General features: G+C 40.5%; 1 pseudogene; it reads right to left on the reverse strand.

Moving 5' to 3' along the window:
* Positions 1–229: 229 nt before the first annotated feature.
* On the reverse strand, positions 230–1,779 carry LOC113296258 (annotated as a pseudogene).
* Positions 1,780–13,725: the final 11,946 nt, after the last annotated feature.

Consider the following 13,725-nt stretch of genomic DNA (forward strand, 5'->3'; position numbering starts at 1 on the left):
TAAGAAATCTCCTCTCTAAACCACCGCTAACATGTCTTAATCTTCTTCTACTCATTAGCATCTTAGGCTTAGCTAGCTTTTTCAAATCTCCGTCTAGCAAATGTTGTTGGCATGTTAAGATGCCAACATGATGAATTAAATAGTAGATATCCACCATATCTAACGGCTGACCGGTTCACAGAAGTGAGTAAAATACAGTTGTATAACACTGTCAACGGAATCTAAGGGCTCATGCGTAATAGAGTTGCCGAATGTTCATCCGATACATGTCTGTAGAATTGCCATCGAGAAACATTTTTGCAATAACAACATTGGTAGCATCAGTGAGATGAGCCCAATCCCAGAATACATACTTGGATCGTTTCCTACAAAATATTGATGCTGGAGTGCATGGTAAGACTAACAGACCTCGAAGCAGCTGTCCCGGAAGTACTTGGCAACATGACGTTTTGTAGTTCTCAAAACCTAGTTCAAAATTACAGAGACATTATATGAGCATCAACATATTTACCTATGAAGCTATGAATTAACCTTGAAATAACGTTATTAAATTTCCATCATACGCACCGTAGGATTTACAGTTACCAAAAAGATGAGAAAACATGTTGTAGACATCTGCATATACAAATTTGGATTCAACAAGATTTGAGTTCAACTCTATGATAAGGATCTTCAACTTCGTGTCAAATAACACTGCTGCATTATTTATGGAATCCTTGCAAGGACCACCAGTTGGATATTGGTAATTTGAAGCTCTTTTGAACGGGATACAACCAACCGGTCCAACATTCGCAACGACAATCTTTCTTGCATCCATTTCATACAACCTCTAAATACATAGACCCATATCACTTGTTACTATTTAAAAATAACGGATTGAGAAGCGTAAAATAAATGAACGGAGTAATTCATCTTACGGTCAATTGAAGTCTGAATATGGAAATCATTCAGTCAATGAACACTTCCGAGGTAACTTTTTGCATAGGTACTGTGGGAATCAGACTGAAGTAGTTGAGAAGGAAATCATTAGAACCGATTGCAACAAAGAAAAGAGCTTCCCCAAGTAATCTTTTGGATGAAGCCTTCGATAAACTATTCGCGCTGACAGTTAAGATAATGTATTTCCTTGTGTTCGCGAAGTTATCAATTTGTGCATCCAAGTTGATTTGACCACCCTGTAAATAATATTTATAACTCCTTAGATGTGGATCTCAAAATTAAGACATTGTACATCAAAAAGAGCAGTAATATTAATTGAAGCTTAATTACGTACCGCAATAGCACCCGTGTCATCAAGAATTCCAGAACCACCAGATGCGTAATTGACTCCACGAAGAACCATGTTTCCGACTGTAGTAGGAGCCAAGTAAGGAGGAATATAAGCATTCAAACCCAACTCTTCCCCTGCTCGATCAGTCCATTAATATAAATCAAATTGTGTTCAAACGAGAAAACTAAATTTCACAATAGATAAACTCAAATGGTCATGAGAACTCGAGCAAAATAAACTCAAATGGAGCTCAACTAAAGAATCAGATAACTTCGACACAGACATTGAAATAATAATAGCTGATTACCTATTATGTCGATTACTGTTCTTCCGTTGGAAAAACGTCCAGTAGATTTAGCGCCACCAGGGAAATCGATCCCATAAGGAGCGTAGTTTGCTTTCCCAATGGTTGCAATGTAGTTATTGTTACCATCATCAACCCATGAATCTCCAAAAACAAAAGTAGCTGGAAATGTTGTCTCCAAGGCGAAACAAGATCTTCGCCACATTGAGGCAAAAAAAAAAAAAAAGTTCAGATATAGAGCCATTCTTCGATTCAATAACTGGAAACGATTCTCTCTTTTTCTGGTTTTTGGCGAAGACCAGAACTTGGATATTTAGAGATTTTTTTTTTCTTTTTGCGATTATTAGTCATATTATCGTGCTCATTACTGATTGATATATGTTAAGGATCCAGAAAGAAAAAGGAGAGATAAACGCGATAGCATAAAAGATTAAATTGATTATAATTTTGTTGTTGCTTTCTCATTAATATTCAAGCTATTTATACAATCACAAGACTTGATTCTCAAGACATACCTAATGTAACTCTCAAAATATCTCCTAAATATAGACTCTCCTATATTATTTCTCAATAATATACTACAAAAAAAAAAAAAAAATTATCTCCACCGTCTTAGACTGAATATCAATAATTCATTAATACGTTATTCAAGTACTAAACATACTACACACTCGCAAAGTATATATTTGATCCATATAGTGGGAGGAAAATGGAGACTCTATCTAAAATGTGGAAGCAAGTTCAAAAGATGTTCTCTAACGAAAAGAGGACTTGCGTCTTAATAATCTGGATGAAATGTTTACTAGTTTCTGCAGAACTCCATTAAACATATAGCAGTTATGTCAGGTGACATTAAATTTGCAACAAAAATACTATCTAAGGAACCGGATCTTGCATTGAAAGAACACAAGGATTTACTCCGCCTCACCTTGCCTCTGTGAGAACAAGTCTTCATATAGTGAGATTGTTGCTTAAGGCCAAACCTCGTGCTTGTACAGTTCAAGATCAAGATGGGAGGACACCTCTACATCTAGCAGCTATGAAGAATCTAGTGGAGTTCATGAAATACTAATGGAAGGACTACCCGAGGCAATTCACTTGAAGAATGATCAAGATGATGAGACCATACTACACTTTTGTGTAAAGAGTAACACTAGTCATGGGTTATGCACATTATCAGGATTGTGCTGGCACATACACGCATTTTTAACAAAACTACGATTATTAAAACGCGAGTCCTCAATGTGTGATAACGGAGAAGTAGTGAGTGCCCTCTACTTCCAAAACTGAGAAAACAATCATAAATCTCTGATATGGGTGGTTGAAGATTGATTTTGTTTGATCGTGGGTCTTCGTAACGACATCGTTATTATTATATATTCCTCGTATGTTCTTCGTTTACGTTGTTTCTTTTTCCGTTCTTAATTTTGATTTTAATTAATGTAACAGTCATTAGTTAAGTGTGGACAACTAATTTCAAATTGAACTTCTAGCTACCTAAATAATATCTCTATTCAAAAATTCCAACAGAAAGCATCACACTATTCACAAAAGAAGCACCAAAAATATTCCGCACATCCAAACCTTCTGCCCATCATATACTCGAAGTTGCCATTAACCACATCTCTTTCAATATTTTTATATCTTTCCCTCGCAGTAAAGTCGAGGTGACGGTAGTCATGTTGGCGCTTCACTTAGTGGCCTTTTCTATGGTTCCACCCACGTCCCGCACTGCACCAAGCGGATAAGGCCCCAGTTCAAGCAACACCGACAAACTCTTTTTCTCGGATTCAGAGAAAGAGAATAACTGTAGAATGATACTGTACAATATTTGCTAGTGTTGCTTGTAATGTGATCTGAGTTGGCGCAGTCAGGAATTGGAACTGTAGAACGTAACTAGGAGAAGGGCCAACCGACAACCATCACCTGGACTGTTTCATTCAAGAAGTAGCGCTTTCCACCGTGGACTCTGTCACAGGTTCGCAACACCCAAATGCTACAACCAACTTGACAATGGTAACTATGCTCCAAGGCACAATTTCAGCCAACTCGTACTTAGCCAATACTTCAACTTCTTGACTAATTCTATATTCATCCCATACTAAATAGAGGTCAGCTCACAAATCTTCCAAGCATTTAACCAAATACACACACTCCGCTTGATGCATAAACAATAAGCCAAATCAAAGGGAAATATGCACCAACAAAACTTTTCTTTAAATCAGGCCTTAGCCTGTTTATTTATTGCACACTTAGGGTTACACACTCTTCTTGTTCCGGATTACCCAATCCCTTCACAAGATCAGGCTTATATAGCCTTACAAAAAGCTATGTACAAGTAACTGCAAGTGGTTACAGATTTACTTTACAACTGACAGTTAGCTAACTGTGCCTAACTTGCCAAACCGCTTGCCAATCCAAACGGGACCTTCCTAACAGTTAAGAAAGCATAAAGCAAACCCACTTCTCGTGTAACCAACTCTAACTATCGAGGCCATGTGCCCTGCACATGTCATCCTTCCTCGTTGCACGATGGACGCATTTGCCAGCCAAATATTGCGCCATCACGGCTGTGCATCATTCTGCTAATGATGCAAGTGTGCTAATGAAAGTCTTGCTTGCATGCCTGCACGCCTCATGCATACAGGTTGTTTGCCAAACTTATTTGGCATCTCGTGATGCTAATCTCGCATCCTTGGCCATGTCCAAACCCTGTTTGGCACATGCCATTCTCTAGCTGCTACTCAGACATGCACTCAATACAGAATACTGGTATTATGGCTTGCGTTGCGCTATTATAGCTTTGCATTGCACCATTACGGCGGAGTACTGGTATCTCTGACTTTGGCCAAGTTTCTGCTAATGCGCCACAATTGCGCATCATCACTTGGCCACTTGACAACACCGTCATATACCTCCCCCACCAGCTGAACTCGACGCCATCGTCGATTCTTTTTGATGTAGGTAAGCTTGAATTTGTTCTTCAAATTTCCAAAATGTAGTATCCTTCTCCAAAGAATCTTCGGAGTCTGGCAACCCTTTCCACTTAATCAGAAAATAAGTTCTCCTATTCTTATTGCTTTTCCCCTCAACTCGATCATCAAGTATAGCCTCAACTTGCTTGTCGAATTGTGATCTGATTACTGGTGGTGCACGCTTCGCTTGTTGTCTCGAAGTGTCTAGCAAATCAGGATGGTACTTCTTCAAAAAGCTGACATGAAAAGTGGGATGCACTTTCAACCTGTCCGACAACTCAAGTCTGTAAGCCACCTTACCAAGTCTTTTTTTCACTTTAAAGGGACCATCATATCTTGGAATTAGGCCTCTATGCACTGTCTTGCTAGAAATCTTCTTCCAAATATGGGGAGTTAGCTTTAGCAGCACCATGTCTTCCACCTCAAATTGCACATCTCTGCGATGCAAATCAAAATACTTCTTCATTCGTCTTTGCGCCTTGGATAAACTATCACGCGCCTGCTCAGTCATCTCCGTCTTTGACCTTGCATAACGATAAGCTGCTGGACAGGAACCTTGCTTCTTAGCCTTTGGCACCTCATGAGGGGTTAATGGTTCTTGGCATGTAGCTAACTCGAAAGGACTCAGCTCCGTAGCTGAACTTTTGTGCAAATTGTAAAAAAATTGGGTCGTATCCATCAACGCCACCCAATTTCCCTGGCTTGCAGTCACATAGTGACGCAAATACTCTTCTAACAATGCATTTATCCACTCCGTCTGACCATTGGTTTGGGGGTGATTGCTAGTAGAAAACTTTAGTTTGGAACCAAGCATTCCGAACAAGGCGGTCCAAAACCTGCCTGTAAACCGTGAGTCTCTATCACTCACAATATCTTGAGGAATTCCCCAATACTTCAATACATTCTTGTAGAACAGCTCCGCTGCGACGTCTGCATTGCAAGAATGGGGGAAGGGAATGAATGTATCATACTTCGAAAAGCGATCAACGACGACCATTATCGAGTTTAATCCTTGCACCTTTGGCATCCCGTTAATAAAGTCCATCGAAAAGCACTGCCATGGCTTGTCTGGAATCGGCAAGGGCTGTAGCAATCCTGCTACGCATCTCCTTTCCGTCTTATCCAGTTGACACACTAAGCATGTCTTCACATACAACTCAACATCTTCTTTCATTTTAGGCCAATAATAGGAACGAGCTATCAAAGCATGCGTTCGTTCCATGCTTGGATGACCATCCCAAATAGAATCATGCGTCTCTCGCAAGAGTTCCGTTCTCAAACCACCTGAATTAGGTACATAAAATTTTCCTCCCTTGGCGTAAATGACTCTATCATCTAGCCAAAATCGAAGAACGATCCCATCACAAATATGTTTAGTCAGGCGCATACATGCATGATCATTCTTCGTCTCTTCTTTGATTCGAGGCAACAACTCTGCCTCAATCGTGGTCAGTGCCGCAACATATTTTGCCACCAACTTTCTGTTTAACGCATCTGGTACAGAATTAAGCCTTCCTGGCTTATGCTCGAACTTGTATTCGAACTCGCTCAAAAAGTCAAGCCACCTTGCTTGTTTTGGAAAAAGTTTCTTCTGGCTGTTAAAGAACGTAATGGCCACATTATCCGTCCTGATGATGAAATAAGTTCCCAACAAATAATGGCGCCACGTTCGTAGGCAATGAATCAATGCCAACATCTCTTTCTCATGCACAATGTATCTTCCTTCAGCATCATTAAGCTTACGACTCTCGTAAGCCACTGGATGGCCATCTTGCACCAAGACTCCCCCTAGAACCCTGTCTGAAGCATCTGTGTGCACTTCAAATGGTAAATCAAAGCTAGGCAAATGAAGAACTGGTTCTGTCGAGACCGCTTCCTTCAATGCATCGAATGACCGCTGGCACTCGTCAGCCCATGACCATGATTTGTCCTTCCTTAACAAATCTGTCAAAGGGGCCACTTTCTTTGAATACCCAACTATGAATCGCCGGTAATAGTTAGCTTAACCCAAGAAAGAACGAATCTCTCCAAGCTTCTTAGGTTCTGGCCAATCCAAAATGGCATCTACCTTTTTCTGGTCCATATGCACGCACCCATGCGATATCACATGGCCAAGGAAAGTAATTGTGGTCTGGGAAAACTCACACTTTTCCTTCTTCACATACAAACTTGCTTCTATAAGCTTTGCAAACACTTTGCGAAGATGCATCGCATGCTCTTCCAAAGTCTCGATGTATATGACTATGTCATCCAAGTATACCACTACAAAGCGGTCAATGTACTCAGCAAACACATCATTCATCAGGTTGCAAAATGTTGCTGGAGCATTCGTCAAGCATAATGACATCACACGGTATTCAAACGACCCATACCTTGTTACCATTGTAGTCTTTGGTTCAGTGCCTTCTGTTATGCGCACTTGGTAATAACCTGAGCGCAAATCCAATTTGGTGAAGAATTTATCCTTGGCCAACCGATCAAACAAGTCTTCCACTAGCGGAATTGGGTACTTGTTCTTCACAATTAGTTTGTTCAAAGCCCTATAATCAACACACATACGAAGCGAGCCATCTTGCTTCTTTTGGAACAGAACCGGAGCACCAAATAGAGCTTTAGACGGTTGTATGTATCCTGCCTCCAACAATTCAAAAATCTGCTTGCGCATCTCCTCAAGTTCTAGCGGTGACATACGATATGGTGCTTTTGCAGGCGGCCTTGCCCCTGGAACCAACTCTATCATATGATCAATCCTACGCCGCAGTGGTAGCGTCTTAGGCAGTTATGAAGGCATCGTGTCTACAAAATCTTCTAAGACTTCAGTTATTCCATACTGTACTTCCACTACCTTTCCTGGTTTGATCTCAACAAACACGCATATGAAAGTAGCCAAGCCTTGGCGCATACCATCATTCACATGAACCGTAGAAATACATGGCTTAAGTGTCTTGTCTGGTTCACTTTGCCTCACCATAGGGACAAAACATGGGTATTGAGGGTGTTGTATCAATATCCCATTCATGTGTGGTAATGGCGACGCCTTCGCTGCGCAAAAGAAATCCATGCCCAAAATCAGGTCAAAATCATCCATGACCATCACTAGAAAATATAGCTTTCCTTTCCATTCTCCAACTTGCACATCTTCATTGCGAACTTTCCCTCGACTGACTTGTGGTTCTGAGTTAACAGTTTTGATGGTGCTAGCCGCGCTAGTAACTGTTAATTTCAATTCCATGGCAACGTTTGGATGAATGAAAGACTTCGTCGCACCAGTATCAGCCATCGCTAATACCCATTCTACGTTGATCTTCACATCAACGTACATCAGTCCAGAAGACATTTTCTTCTTTGTGTGTGCTTTGCTCCCTAGAAAACGACTGATGTTGCGATGTTGGCCCCTGCCAACATCATGCTGAGCCTTCCCAGCACCGTGCTGTTTCTCATCAGCACTTGCAGCGTCTCCGGTACCCTTAGTGCAGTTCTGATATGTAGAACAACTTGTTTCACCCTCATCAAGTTGTTCTGAGGACATCCTTCGTGTATGATTATTACTTGCAGGTTGTTGAATATAACGTTCACATAGCCTTAATGTGAACCTTTTGCATGATCTTCGACTTGGCTTTCCCATGCCTTACACTCTCAGTGTGGATCCTTCACTTCAAATGCAATTCTCAGCAAACTTTAGGAAACCAGCGAACTCAATCAGCCTTATATATCAACGTGAACAGAGAGACCCTTAACCTGGCTCTGATACCCGAATTGTCACAGGTTCGCAACACCCAAATGCTACAACCAACTTGACAATGGCAACTATGCTCCACAACACAATTTCAGCCAACTCGCAGCCAATACTTCAACTTCTTGACTAATTCTATATTCATCCCATACTAAATAGAGGTTCTGCTCATAAATCTTCCAAGACTTTAACCAAATACACACACTCCGCGTGATGCATAAATAATAAGCCAAATCAAAGGGAAATATGCGCCAACAAAACTTTTCTTTAAATCAGGCCTTAGCCTGTTTATTTATTGCACACTTAGGGTTACACACTCTTCTTGTTCCGGATTACCCAATTCCTTCACAAGATCAGGCTTATATAGCCTTACAAAAAGCTATGCACAAGTAACTGCAAGCAGTTACAGATTTACTTTACAACTGACAGTTAGCTAACTGTGCCTAACTTGCCAAACCGCTTGCCAAGCCAAACGGGACCTTCATAACAGTTAAGAAAGCATAAAGCAAACCCACTTCTCGTGTAACAAACTCTAACTGTCGAGGCCATGTTCCCTGCACATGGCATCCTGCCTCGTTGCATGATGGACGCATTTGACAGCCAAATATTGCACCATCACGGCTGTGCATCATTCTGCCAATGATGCAAATGTGCTAATGCAAGTCTTGTTTGCATGCATGCACGCCTCATGCATACAGGTTGTTTTATAAAATCATTTGGCATCTCGTGATGCTAATCTCGCATCCTTTCCATTCTCTAGATGCTACTCAGACATGCACTCAGTACAGAATACCGCTATTATGGCTTGCGTTGCGCTATTATAGCTTTGCATTACACCATTACGGCGGAGTACTGGCATCTCTGACTTTGACCAAGTCTATGCTAATGCGCCACAGCTGCGCATCATCACTTGGCCACTTGACAGCACCGTCATAGACTCCATCTAAATAAAAATTGATCACTCTACCAAGAAAATATCATTTTCTTACTAGAATCGATTGCGAGATAAAACTGAAGATGATAACATAAGCTTATGAAGACTCAATCTTTTACGTTTCACATTGTGAAAGTTGCGTGAAATAGAATGAGAAAAGAGAGTATTTATAGGTGAAAATCGCTGGTAGGTAGAACGAATGCTGGCACTATTATTGTCCCCCTATAAATGTACATATTTCTTGCAAAATGATTAATTAGAGTTCGTTCCCCTTAACCTGTTTCATCTTACATTAATATGTTTCTCATTTTGTTGTTACTTCCCACTTTATCTGTTCACTTCCTTATTTGCCATAATATACATGAAAACGTTGATTCTATCATTAGTTGTATGTGTATTTTGATATCAAGGAAAGATGTTGTTTTCCTTCTATCAACAACGCCCGGCTGTTTTTAGACTATTAATTAGTATTCCCGTACTAATATGGTAGAACAATATTGTGAACACCGAAACAATATGGTATCTTCGTGTTCACAGCCAATGTTCGCAATCGAGTGAAATACAGTGATAAGTTAAATATGATCATATTCAAAGGATAGTGGACATCGAAGGATACATGACCTTGTAGAGAAAAAAGGTCTAGTTCCAAAGGAAGAAAGAAAAACTGTGATGACGTGGCAAAGAGTTTTTTGGCGATTTTCTTAGGTCTCTATCTTGCATTTTTCTCCGACATGGGGGATGCATCTCAGCCTGATTCACAAAGAAATAGGGATCAAAAATCATCAACAGAGGTGGAATCAAGGTTCGGTTTATCTTATTTCCCACCATTAAATGATTTTTATGATAAAAATGGAGGTAAGAACATAAACCCTAGTTCTGGAAAATTGGGTTTTAATGGAGGTAACAAAGAGATGGATTGGTCTTCTGTTTTTCTGCCAAATAAGATCAGTGAAGATTGTTCATTATATTATCAACCCTATACTTTGATTGAAGGCAAGGAGGTGGTCTCAATCTCTTCTGAAATTTTAAAAGAAGTGTGAGAACTTGGTTGTTGGCTACTTCATTGGAAAAAGACGCTCCTTCTCGGAAGTTCAATTTGCAATTGCCAATACTTGGAAGATGAAATCAGAGGTAAAAATTATTATCCATGGAAGCAATGCTTTCTTCTTTGAATTATTGAATATGGAAGATAGAGCAGCAACACTAGATTTTGGATCTTTCTACATATTAGGAAAACTGTTTGTGGTTAGACCCTGGACACCTTTGTTTGAAAACTCAATTACAAAGATGAAGACCATTCCTGTTTGGATATTGATTTACAATGTTCCTATTCATTTGTGGAACAAAGTGGGATTAAGCCCAGTCGCTAGTTTTGTTGGTAAGCCTCTGCTGATGGATGAATGTCCTCTCAAAAAGACTAGACTTACCTATGCTAGAGTCTTGGTTGAAATCAATTTCGATTGCATTTATCTAAGCCACATTCCTCTATGGATTGATGGTGCTTTCGTCATGAATCTTCCGGTGGAATATCAATGGAGACCAAAAGTGTAGTATTTGCTTTTCCTTTGGTCACACCAACAAAAATGTGCTACTAAAGGGACAAAGAGTAGATCTCATTGGACAACAAATAAAACTCAGCAGCTAGTGAAAAAGCGGGGTCTAACAACACCACCCAATATTTCGCTTAGCAATCTGTATGGACAAACTCCAATATACTTTTTTATGAGAATCAACTAGACAGTCAGACTCAATCAATAAAAAGATATATCAAAGAGTTTATATCTCAATCTCTCGATTTAATCTTTAATCAAGCAAATAGAAATTTGCGAGTCTTTATCAAAGAGAGATAACTTGGACGGTACCAAAGACCAATATCCAAGGATCAATCAATATCAATCAACAACCAAAGGTTGGATTTCCAATTGATGATCACGAACGCACAACCTGTATTATTTCAATTGTATAAAATATAATGCGTAAAAGAAATAATACCAGAAATTTTGTTAACGAGGAAACCGCAAATGCAGAAAAACCCCGGGACCTAGTCCAGATTGAATACACACTGTATTAAGCCGCTACAGACACTAGCTGTGAATACCAATATTTTGCAGAGCACGTGTCACGATCTTAGTGGCCGCATACGTGTCTAAAACTGTATAGCCTTCGCTAGACAGAGGAGCCTGAGTAGCAAGAGATACCTCCGCAGATCTACTTTATCTCGTCCCAAGCGAAAGGACGTAAACGGTCAAGATAAATGAAGAAAAAGGCTAGTCTACATAGGGTCAGCTGGCAAGTGGACAGAGGTAGATGACGCATCCAATCAGCATTAAATGCTCTGATTCTTATCTACACGCATGAGTCAAAGCACGTGGAGAGAGGAAGCGTGTCAGAACCCGATTGGCGTAAACAAGTGGTGAACGAAGGTACAACGCGCACTGAGGCTGGGTAGTTTCCAAAGGAACGTGGGTCAGCTGAGGTGGCGAGACAACTGGAGAAGCATGTGATGGACGAAGGTACCACTGGTACGGAAGGTATATCAACATACGACGGACCCAGAGGCAGCAAAGATATACCAGGAGCATAAGGGGCTATAAATACCAAGCTTCACCAACAAACTAAGGGCATTCAATATCTAGGAGAGATGATCTAGTCTTAAGCTTACACCTCTTTAATGTTTAGAACTTAAGTAGTTACTTAAACTTGAGTTCTCTCTATTACTTTGGGAAGCATTTAAGATCTTTGTAACCACCACATACTTAATATGATTCAATCACTCATTACCCTGTGGACGTAGACAAATGTCGAACCACGTTACATCTTGTGTCTCATGATAACTTAGAAGCTTTTACATTACTCTTATGTTCTTTATTATTATTGTGATCTTAGATACCATTTATTGCTTAGATTAATCAGTTCAACAGAGGTATCGATACTCCTTAGTATCAAATCCTTCGAGCTGTACATATCACGTAGGCTACAGGAAAATGAGTAGTCACAGTTTGGCGCCCACCGTGTTTTGCTCACGCACCGGAGTTTAGACACAGTTTATATTTTTCTTATATATCTTCTGAAACGAAGGGATATGTGTTTCAGCGGTGAATCTCACTCTCTGGTGATTCATTCATCCATTTCTTGTGTATGTTTTTGGAGTTCATAGCCTCTAAAACCGTGCCACACTACAGATCCACAAAAAACTTTCAAAAAACACACTCACAAAACGCCAAAATGTTTGTTTTTTACTAAAACAGCACACCACGCTTCAGATATGAGAACCTTGGACTGACAGAGGAATCTCAGTAAGATTTTAAGGATAAAAGATCTTCTAAAGCAATTAATGGCCCTGTTTTTTTTGCAAGATCTAACACCCCTTTTCATTGGTTTTCGACGTTTTAAGGTTGTTTTTTCCAAGGGTGTCATAAGCATTTAATACCCGTCTTTCAAAAGCTTTATTTCAGTACTTTCTGAAAAAGTTGTTTAGCAGTCTTCTGTGTCAGAGCATTAATTGCTACTTTTAACGAAGGCACCCAAGTAGCAGAAATTTTTCGTCTTTTCTGTCACCGCAGGTTACCAAGAACCGAAGGTATGCAGAAACCAACTGATGCACCAACAAAATCACGACCAGCTATCACAAGAGGGAGATCCCAAAATCCATCTCAAGCAAACCAAAGAAATGAAACGGAAGACGGCCAAAGAGAGATAGCAAGAAGAACAATTGCTAACAAATCACCTATTCCTGCTGAAGGGATGGGGCAAACATCAGGAGCTCAACCAATCTACCGCATGCCGTTACCGGAGCATACAACTACGAAAAAGCCACCTGCGGCCAACGCAGGGTTTTCCAGAACCTTAGCCCCTAGGGGACGAGGGTTGGGAAACCTAACTCCAATTCAGATAGATCTAGACGCGCCAATTATAGAAGAAGGAGTGGAAAACTTCGAAGATCCAGACGACGGCACTTCTCAGGGAGGTGGAGCCCACAATGAACATCAAATGGAGGCACAAATAGCAGCTTTGTTACTCTTTAACAAGGAAAACGAAGATGTCATGCACAACATGGACCAGGAGAATCAAAACCTCAAAGGTATGTTATACATACAGATCGAAGGTTCCCAAACTCACCCCCCGCAACGGAGGCGTGACAACTGAGCTATCTTAGGAAGACGAAGGGTGGATACCAACCCACCAAAGGCAACTCAACCTAGAGGAGCAAAGAAAGCACATCACGATCTAGACGAGACGGATTCAACATACAAGCCCTCCCAAAGCTACTACGACGAAGCATTTTCTAAAGATGCTCACAATGCGAACATGGTCATGGAACAAATGTAGAAAATGCGGAAGGAGATCCAAGGCTTAAAAACTGGTCATGCAGGCGCACGATTGGAAGAGATACTACAGGAAGCAACTACGTCTCCGCTATCCGTTCGCATTTTGAGGGAGTCCTTCCCTCCGAAATGCCCGGTACCTACGTTCCAAGCATACAATGGTACCTCTGATTCCGCAGCACAC

This window comes from Papaver somniferum, chromosome 7 (assembly GCF_003573695.1).
Source record: "Papaver somniferum cultivar HN1 chromosome 7, ASM357369v1, whole genome shotgun sequence".
In the NCBI taxonomy this organism is placed as follows: Eukaryota; Viridiplantae; Streptophyta; class Magnoliopsida; order Ranunculales; family Papaveraceae; genus Papaver; species Papaver somniferum.